The sequence below is a fragment of the Papaver somniferum genome, chromosome 3, assembly GCF_003573695.1.
Source record: "Papaver somniferum cultivar HN1 chromosome 3, ASM357369v1, whole genome shotgun sequence".
Taxonomy (NCBI): domain Eukaryota; kingdom Viridiplantae; phylum Streptophyta; class Magnoliopsida; order Ranunculales; family Papaveraceae; genus Papaver; species Papaver somniferum.
Genome location: NC_039360.1, coordinates 210,871,139 through 210,881,672, shown reverse-complemented (window position 1 = coordinate 210,881,672; position 10,534 = coordinate 210,871,139).

Here is a 10,534-nt window from a genome sequence, read left to right as displayed (position 1 = left end):
GCAAATTTTACCTCTTTGCTAATACTTGGAGCATCTATTCCCTCATCCCAATCCTCGTGTGTCACGATGATTTTTACTTTCTCCAAGCATTGTGGTTAATTTCCTTGAACTAAAATTGAACTTTTTAAAGTCATCTTCCAACATCTTGATTTTATCAAGAGCAGCAGTTAAATCAGCCTCAAGACGTTTTCTCGAGCGAGATAAGAGCTTTCTCTGTCATCAAAACTTGCTTGTTGGGAGTTAATCCTTGCTTCAATTTCTGCAAGTTTCTCTTCCAACAAGAAGTATTTTTGATAAACATTATCACATTCAAGTGACTTTCTACTCAGGTTTTCCTCAGAATCTTTGAGGATCGATTTGCAAGAGCGATTCGAAACATAAATACCTCCGTAAATCTTTTTTAATTTCTTGTTTTATATACAGAGAGGAGTGAAAAGAGGTGTAACATGAGAACTTGTCATATTCTTCTTTTCCAACGAATTCAAAAGCTTAACGTACACTGGGACTTCCTCATCAACATCTCTATCAATATCTGAATCACCTTCATCATAAAGTTCATCCAACTGTTCTTCTAGGTGTGTTTCCCAATCAACAGTTTCTACATCAAGAGAATGTTTAGATAGTGACTTAGATGTGACAGTTCTCTCAGGTGAAACCAAGCTTTGAAAATCATCTGGTAATTTCTGACATGGTACTTTATTAGAGATAGACTCGTCCATAATAATAAGATTGCTTCAAATACAGACTTATGAGGTCTTAGCGTGTTTGCCTGCTCTGATACCAATAGAAAAAATGGGGGTCTGACAACCACACCCAATATTTCGTTCGACAATCTGTATGGACTAATTCCAATATAATTCCAAGAGAATCAACTAGATAGTCAGACTCAATCAAGGAAATATATCCAAGAGTTTTATCTCTTTCTCAAATCAATCAACAAATCAAAATGATGGAACCCGTGAACTAATTGTTAAAAGAATAACTTGAACGGTATTAAAAAAAAATGTTCAAGTGTCAATCAATTTCAATCCAACAAACAAGGTCAGATTTACCAATTGATTGAGCTATGCACAACCTGTGATATTTCAATTATATAAACAAATATAATGAAGAAAAGAAATAACACAGACACCAAAAGTTTTGTTAACGAGGAAACTGCAAATGCAGAAAACCCCCGGGACCTAGTCTAGTTTTGAACACCACATTGTATTAAGCCGCTACAGACACTAGCCTACTACAAGTTAACTTCGGACTGGAATGTAGTTGAGCCCTAACGAAGTCTCACACTGATTAAAGTATAATCGTGTTCCTTACGCCTCTGAATCCAACCAGGACTCCACACACTTGATTCCCTTACACTACACCAAATTTAGTGATCAACAACGATAACTGGCAGTTGCAAAGTGGGGTCGCAACAGTTCAGCTCTGTTATGAAAGTCGATGTTGCAGATTTTCGCAACGGCTTCATTGCCGTTGCAAATTTTCGGTCGCAACAGTTGAAAATTGTTGCAACGTCAAAAAGTCGCAACTGTTTTGAACTATTGCGAAATTAAACGGTCGCAACAGTTTGCAGCAGTTGCGAAACTGGAACTTCGCAACAGCTTGTTGCAGTTGCGAATTTTTTGCAACTTCGGAAAAATAGTGGTTTTGACCGGTCAAAAACCAGATCTTGACCTGGTCAAAACCACCAGTTCCCCTGTAAAAAAATCAAGTTTCTCCAGTTTCGAAATCAAAATCAAGCTACCTGCATTCTGAAAAACTAGCAACATACAATCATTAATTACAGTTCTTTTAGAGTGAGAACGTACACATTAAAATTGGTACATACAAGTGAGAACTTGCACATTAAAATTCTATGAATAACCAAACAAGAGAACATAGCCAACACTTAACAGTTTTTTGAATAATCTTGTCACTTGCACAACCATTTTACATTTTTCATCACTTGACATATGACAAAGATCTAGCGCGAAAGTTGCTAAGACAGAGATGCAACTGAAAGCAAATTAAGGAAATTGTTGTTAGGGTAGTATCTATCAGGTACACAGGTTGCTGACTCTTAACAACACCAATAAAATCACAAGCAATCACGCGTCCCTGAAAGTTTCAAGAAAATTTGATCTATGATATAACTCTACTATGGCTTTGGGAATAAACTAAAGCAAGCATGAGAATTTAGAAGTAACATTTAGAGAACTATTGATACGAACATCAAAATTTACCTAGTGAATTAGCTGGTAAAAGCTGTGCTGCCGTTCGTATCTAGCTCACCAAAATAAATTTCGCCTGCCTTGGAAGAAAGAGGAATACCATAAATTGATACGCCCTTCCCTTTGCTCTCCATGCTAACTTGCAAGAGCAGTCACACCATCACATTAAGTAACTGGAGAACAACCCTGTAACACTGTCAACACATGCCTATTGGATATGAGGAGCGAACTTCTCTAGTGCTCGACAATATGGCAAGATAGCCTGGAGGAACACATAGAAATTAGGAGTATTAAAAAAAAACAAAACAATGCTTAACAAATAAAAATAACCATTAATGAACACAAGAAAAGTATAAAGTTGAGTACTTGAGCCATAAAATCCCATCTGCAACATGAAATTCTACAGTTCTTCATTAGATGTTTGCAAGAATAAACGAAACTAAAAGTAAACATGACTCGAATTGGTATGCAATGTAATGAAAGTGGTTTGGTAATGCATTTATCTCCAATCTCCGTTGATTTTCTTTCGACTATTCTGGTTTCGTGTAGTGTATACTCAGATCATCTCTTACTAGCCCAACCAAAAATGCTCGGATTAATTCTAAGAAGAAATCTGAGCACCTAAGATTGTTCAGTCAAAATCATCTTTTACACATTATATTTATCATAACTCTTTCATCTAATTGAGAGTGACTGAGTGAGTTCAAGGTTAGAGGAAGTTTAACCGCTTCACCAAAGTTGTTTGTTTTATTATGTTTAACTTGTATGCTTAGACTCTTTGAATTCAGAAATTAAGAAAGTTCTAAAGCTCTTACACTTAAAAGAGGTTGACATCAACCATGCATCAGATTAGCTTTCGAGATTACAATTACACATTTGCATCATTGAAGCAATGTCCTGCACTAAGAGTTAAATGAAAAATTAATCATATGAGCAAGTTGACAAACATATATACTCTTCTGACACTGGTAAGCATGTAACCAATGTAGAAAATTTAAGAACTTTGGAAAAACATGAAAACCTGATTAGATCAGATGTGTCAGATAGGGAACTAATCAATAAATAAGAGTCCAAAGCTCCAATTCCAAAATATAAATTGACCATCAAATGTAGACATACCTCATCAGAAATCATAAAAATTAGTGCTTAGAAGCAGTTCCTCTATCGCCATCATACATATACATCAGTATACTACAAATTCTCCCTCTCTAGCATGCAATTCAGTTCATCATGTTCAAGTCTGAGAACAACACTTACAAAGAAATAAAATTCAATTGTCGGTATTATTTATTCAAGTCTTGTTCAAGGTTATAATACTGTAATCACTTCAGTTAAAGACACTGACTTCTATCCTTTGTGTTATAAGTGCACTTCTGTAACACAAACCTTTTTCAAAATTATAGCTGATGAGTACCCTTATACTAAAAGCCAAATCTTAAACTGTTCAGAAGTCTATCCATTTCCTAATAGTTTCATTTTCTTTCCTGATTCCATCCGGTACAACCTCAAACTGACTGTGTTTATGCAATTGCTACATTGTTACTCTAATGACAAATCTACAAATTTGGCTAAAGTGAAGTTTCTGAGCTACTTCAATATCTTACTTCAGATCCCTAAACTGTCAATCACAATACAAAATTGTCAATCAAAGTAACCTCCTGTTACTCTAGAATTGCCTAAAAACTATTGACCCAAGATAAATACCATCTGATAATAGCATTCCAAAACCCAATTGACATATCGAAAAAAATAATCAAAGGTAAGTTAATCCAAGACAATTAGAGTGTGATAATTACCTTGAGGTTAGGTTTCTCTATAAATTACTCCAAAAGCACTTTCACCCAACTTCTTACACAACATAAAGTCATCCTACACAATTAAAACACACATAACACAGAAATTACAAACTTCATAGCAATGACTGAATTTAGCATCTTTAGACAATCAAATCAAAATAATGTAAAAGATGCAAATTTAGACCGCTAAACCGAGCCCCTAAGCTTAAGGAGCATCTTTGACCCCAGAAGGTGGGTAAGCATCAATGCTATTATCTGCCTATGCTCTCGAAGAAATATGAGAAGCACAGCAGCAGGTACATTCTGCAAACCAAAATGAAATCAAAAAGTGTAAAGGACCCCTCTAACATAGTAGAAATGAAATACTAACAACTAAAAGGAAAATAAAACCACTAGGGCCAGTATCCTAACCAGAAAAGGCATGGATGTCTTAGCACGTAGTACTACATTACTCACAACTGAAAACTCGATGATGAAAGAGTTATTAGCCCCCATTATTTTTTTCGGAAGATGAGTTGACAAGGTTGGTGACATCATTTATCCCATCATTTCCCATTATTGACCATCTCTCATCAATAAAGCAATTGAGAGCTTCATTAGAACCATGTTTAGGTTTAAGATTAGATTGATCAGTTCCTCAAATTAAAAGACTATAAAAATATATGGACAACAAAATATTTGACATTACATGATTGTCGACACAACTGATACATTAATTCATTTTTGTAAAGGAATAATAAGCAAACTTTGTCGGATCGTTGAGCCGACAAAACTTCTGGAAAATGTCTACATAGAGGAAAAGAGAATGCTTCATTAACTAGAGAATCCAAAACCATACATGACCAAAACCATTTATCATAAATGCAATTACATCCCAATTCCCCTGTAGCCCACTTCATACCCTTCCTATGCACAAAAGCTCTATCATGGATGCTATAAAAGTAGTAGCAGTGAATAAATTTAAAGTTGCTTACAAATGAACAGAAGATGAAACACATAGTGAAGATAAGGGAGTGACAAGTATATCACGCTACTATTTAAACACAATGATCTATCAATTTCTATCGAATTGATTGCATGGGATGTCTGAAACAACTACTAGATTCTAACAATAACTATTTCATACATGAAAAAAGAAAGTCCAGTTTTCCCATAGTGTTCCAGACCTAGAATAGTTTCAAAACTTGGAAAAATACTATCAAATAACAAAGAAACAAGTCATATTAAATAACCATTCAGACTGCTTTTAGCAAAGAATCTTAGACACCCTTGGACAAGTTGTGTCAACTGTTTGTACGCTTTTTCTCGGTTAATCTTAACACTCCATCAACTGCACTCCAAAAGAAGGTAAATCACAACATCACCCATATCAAAGATATCAAATTTAGAGTCTACAAATACCCACTTGATTTCATGTGAAAGATTTAAGCTTCACTATACAGGGAGGACGTAATACAACTTATTTTTTGTTTAAAACCCCCTTTGATACTACCCAAACACTTAGGTTACCTCCTTAAAAAAAAATAATACCCTGTATCTTTAAATTTTTGGTCTCTTCTTGCTTGAATTTTATCGAATCAAAATTTGTAAATTTAAACAATGGTAGTCACGAAAGGAAAAAAGAAAAAAATCAAGCCCAAACCTTGATTCACAGAAATATCCAAATACATCTCCTAAATTTATCTAATACAAATATAATAGATCTGTAAATTTCTGAATATTATCATACCTTGTATCTTAATCAATCTCGACTCTTGAAGGAAATCCCTGATTGATCTCCTCAAGCCCTAACTTTCAGTTTCAATGTTATCCACCCTAACTTTCAATCTCAAACCCTAACTTTCAACTCACAGCTTTTGAATCTTGCAGAAAAAACCCCGATTCATCTCTCGACATCACCTAGAACCCTAATTTTCTTTCAATCTCAAATCCTAACTTTCAACTCACAGCTTTTGATTCTTGCAGAAAAACCCCGATTCATCTCACGACATCACCTCGAACCCTAACTTTCAATTTCTGTAGTAGGAATATCAAATCTGTTTGAAGTAAATCTAGGATTAGGGGTTAGATATTAGTTTTCCATTGAAAAGATGCAGGATAGTTATGAAGAGCGTAGGTTTCCTTTGAAACTGATATGTAAAGAAAGAAAGAGAGGAAAATAAGATAGAGAATGACTGAATGAGAGGTCTGGTCGATAAGATAACATACGTCCGAGTCAGTTTTCAAGATGAGTAGGCTGAATACTGAGTCAGCTTAAACTGTGTGCAGCCACACACACGAGTGGCACATGTGGAATATCAAACTGTTGCGATTCGCAACTGAAACAAACAATTGCGACTTTTTTTGCAACTAAAATTAGCAACTGAAAATCCGCAACAGCTGCTAAGATGTTGGGAATCTGAGTTGCTAATCCTTGAATATGGTGTAGTGTTAGCTGATCTCACCCACAACTAAGAGTTGCTACGACCCAAAGTCGAAGACTTATAAACAAATCTGTCTCCCACAGATAAGTCTATTCTGATAGATAAATTTGTCTCCCACAGAAGTACCTATGAAGTTTTTGTTTCGTCTTTTGATAAATTAAGGTGAACATGAACCAATTGATAATGCGGTCTATATTCCCGAATAACAGCCTAGAAATATCAATCACCTCACAATAACTTAACTATATGGTAGTAGAAGAAGTTATTGTGGAATCACAAAGAATGAGACAAAGAGGTTTGTGATTACTTTTTATATCTTACCTATCGGAGATAAATCTCGAGAAAATATTAGAGAAGATAGTACTTAATACGATAGAACAAGTAAGATCAGAACACACAACTACAGAGAAAATAGTTGGGTCTGGCTTCACGAATCCCAAATGAAGTCTTCAAGTCGTTAACCTATAATGGTTTTGGAAAAACCTGGGTTAAAGGAGAATCGACTCTAGTCGCAACTAGGACACGGGAAAGTGCCGGGATTAGGTTTCCCAGTTGCTAGAGTTCTCCTTTATATAGCCTTTCAAATCAGGGTTTGCTAAGTTAGCTTAGAAACAAAGCATTCCATATTCACCGTTAGATGAAAATATGATTTAAGATACAAGTTAAGTTTTCTTAAAACCAAAGAAATATCTCTCCACCGTTAGGTGGTCTTAGCTTGTCACACAAATGAAATATACTTTCATTTAGATATGGGTAACCGTACCTAAACTTGTATACTGAGTTGGCTCAATAATAGTTAACCAAAGTTAGCCATATTAACACTTTCGTCTTAACCACATTCATCTAACACATCTAGATCAACTATAATGATAAATAAATCATCAGATGAATCTAATTGTGTTTCATAGAGTTGTTCAATTGTTGACAATCACATAGAAGTATATATTATCCAATTGAAGCAAAATCGTATTGATTCGTAATGTACAAAGTACAAGAATCAGTTCATGAACATTAAGTCACGGTTTGAAAAGATTGCATTCCTTATTTCATAAATGTATTTTTTCATGAGTATTTGAACATACTAAACCTATTTTAGAACTTTGACCACTAAGTTTGCAAACGGGTATGCAAACTTTAGTTCCGGACTTTGGCCTTGTCCAACAATTTGCAAACGAGTACGCAAACTGTCGTCCCGGGCCTAACTCAGGTAGAACCGTTTGCATACTGGTATGAAAACTTGGTTCCCGGAATTTAAAAGTTAAAACCGTTCGCATACTGGTATGCAAACTTGGTTTCCGAACCTGAATCATACCAACATAGTTTGTACACTAAGTATGCATACTATGATGTTTTCCAGACATGGGTTTTAGTTCTAAACTCCCATTTCAATCATTGAAACATTCTTAGAAGATGACAAACGCTATCTCACACAAACCATTAGCTTATAAGCAATTTTCAAGTGATCGAATGATCAATATGAAACTTTTCAAGTCAACATCAAATGATTGTTTCACACGAATCATGCAAGATGTTTCAAGGCAATTTCCACATGATCATCTTTTGACTTACTATTTAGTTTCCAACAAATAAATTATTTCCAACTAAACTCGTCAAAGATAATAATGAATGTATCTAAAGCAAAAAATATACGAACACATATTTTGAGAAATACATAAGAGAGTTATACTCACCTCGAAATAACAAATGTGTATGATATGAAAGTCTATATCGCAATACGACTTTTGTCTCAATAGGAGATAGAATATAATAGAATAGACTTCTGAGTGATAGATAAGTTTTAATCTCCACATACCTTTTGTTGATGAAGTTCCTCCGAGTTCTTAAGTAGATCTTCATCGATCTTCAGTTGTAAGCGCCGTAAAGTCTAAATCTCAACTGCACAATCTATCCTAGTCCGAAAATCCTATAAGTAGACTAGAAATCAAGACTATAGTTTTGATCAACTAAACTTGACAAACAAGCTTGAGATAGTAACGCTTGCGAGTTCGACTGAGCAGTGCTATAACACTAGTAATGATGAAGAAGCTGATAATTTGAATTCTGATGAGATGCTAGTGAGATTGGCAATTTCCCAAGATTATTTGTTTAAGATATTTCTGGAGAAATGATTGTCAATGATCTTGAGAGTAAGCTCAAAAAGTTAATGCATTAAGAAAAAACTCAATCGTTCATGAGAGTTGGCAGTTCAAATAGAGTTCTTCTTTAAAATGAATCCCAAAATATGAACTTAGGTAATATTCAAAACCTTTTCTTTTGGGACATTTTCTGAATTTTATAGACTATAATTATAATTTTTTCCATTATGAAGCCGAGTTCATTCAGTACAATAAACTCTGGCTATTGCCTATTCATTCTCAATGGACTTTGGAAGTTATCAAACATATGTTTTTTCATAATATATATTGAGGGAGGATTCATGGACAATCTTAACTTGTTTAGATACTTATGTTACAAGATTTGCACCAATTCTTCTCTAGATTCCAAACGTTAATGAATTTGAAGCTAGTATTTTGGTGATATGTTCCTTTTATTAAACTCTAGATTCCTACAAAAAATATGAGCAATTCGAGATATCAAACCTCACCATATACCAATTTTAATTTCGACCAATAATTATTAATGGTTGATTTTCAAAATGGTAGATGTTGGCGCTATACATCTCGAATTGTGTTTATTTCTTTGTAGGATTGTGGAGTTTTATTGGAAAAAAAGTATCACCAAAGTATTGGCTTCGGTTCATTATTGTTTATACTTTAAACTTTTTTTTGCTGTAAATCTTGTAAGATAGTGTCCCTATAAGATTGTCCATGGATCCTCCCTCATGTATAAAAGCCTATCTGAAGTCAAAAAGAATCTCCATGGACAATCCATACACTGTCTCCAGTGGAGGTCAAGATTATTCTGATTAGAGAACGATATAGATCTTGTTCATAGTTTCAAAATATTTAAACAACCAATAACTAATCCATGAGAGGTGGTGATTTATATTTTTATCCAATAATGTGGATTAGTGAAAAGGATAGACGTGTGCACCTAATGCTTCTATAAACTAAATGTGAAAATAATGGTTTCAAATGCACCAAAAAATTAACACCAAAAAAATTTAACCCCTAAATAACTCCTGAAAGAGAAATGTTGAATCTTTTTGAGGAAGGATGGGTCCCAAACTGAATACCATAAGACTGAAAAATGTATTTAAGAGGCAGCTTTGGTGTTGTTCGTGGGATGGTTCTTCAAAAATTTTTCATTTGAAAATATGGACCCCGTGATAATCCGATTCGGTCATGAAAATGTCTTCCTTACGTATATCTTCTGTCAAACATAAAAGCTCATAGGTATTGGATGTGGTACTGACTACTGAATAATAATTTCACTTGTCCCTGGTTATATATAGTAATCGGAAGTAGGTTTCGTGAAATCTGGAATAAAAGCATTTCTGACAAATTTATCTAACCCGTCAGACCTATTCCTAGGCACTAGGTTAAAAAACCTTGTTTGACATACCTGGTGGCATGGAAAATGAGTTGCACCACTATGAGAAAGCAACTGGACGATAGAATTCCTAGCGAGCGATATTAATAATATCGTCGGCGTCATAGTATCCATCGCTCGGTCGTTTCAATATCGTTCAACGGTTATTTTGTAACGACTATTTCCCCATGTTGGTTCATATATATACACCTCTATAGTTCTTAAAATTACTCACACCTAATTCTACATATATTTTACCAATTTCTTTATTTGTATTCTCAATTTTAAATTTCATAATCATCAATGGCGAGATCCCTTTAAGAGAGGAATGTTATTATGAATCAGTTTAGATTACAACAAGAAATGCATCAACAGAGGTTTCAACAATTTGATGATGAGGAAGCTGAAGATAAACAACTAATCGACACTCTGATGCTCGTATATTTGGGAAAAATATCAATACTTCCAGAGCCAAAAGAAGTATTCTCAAGAAGATATATGTATCGAGTGAGGGAATTTTACCACCAGAAGCTGATGCACGATTATTTTCTTCCCAATTATGTGTACTCTGGTCAAGATTTCCAACGTCGATTACGCATGCCTCGGAACCTGG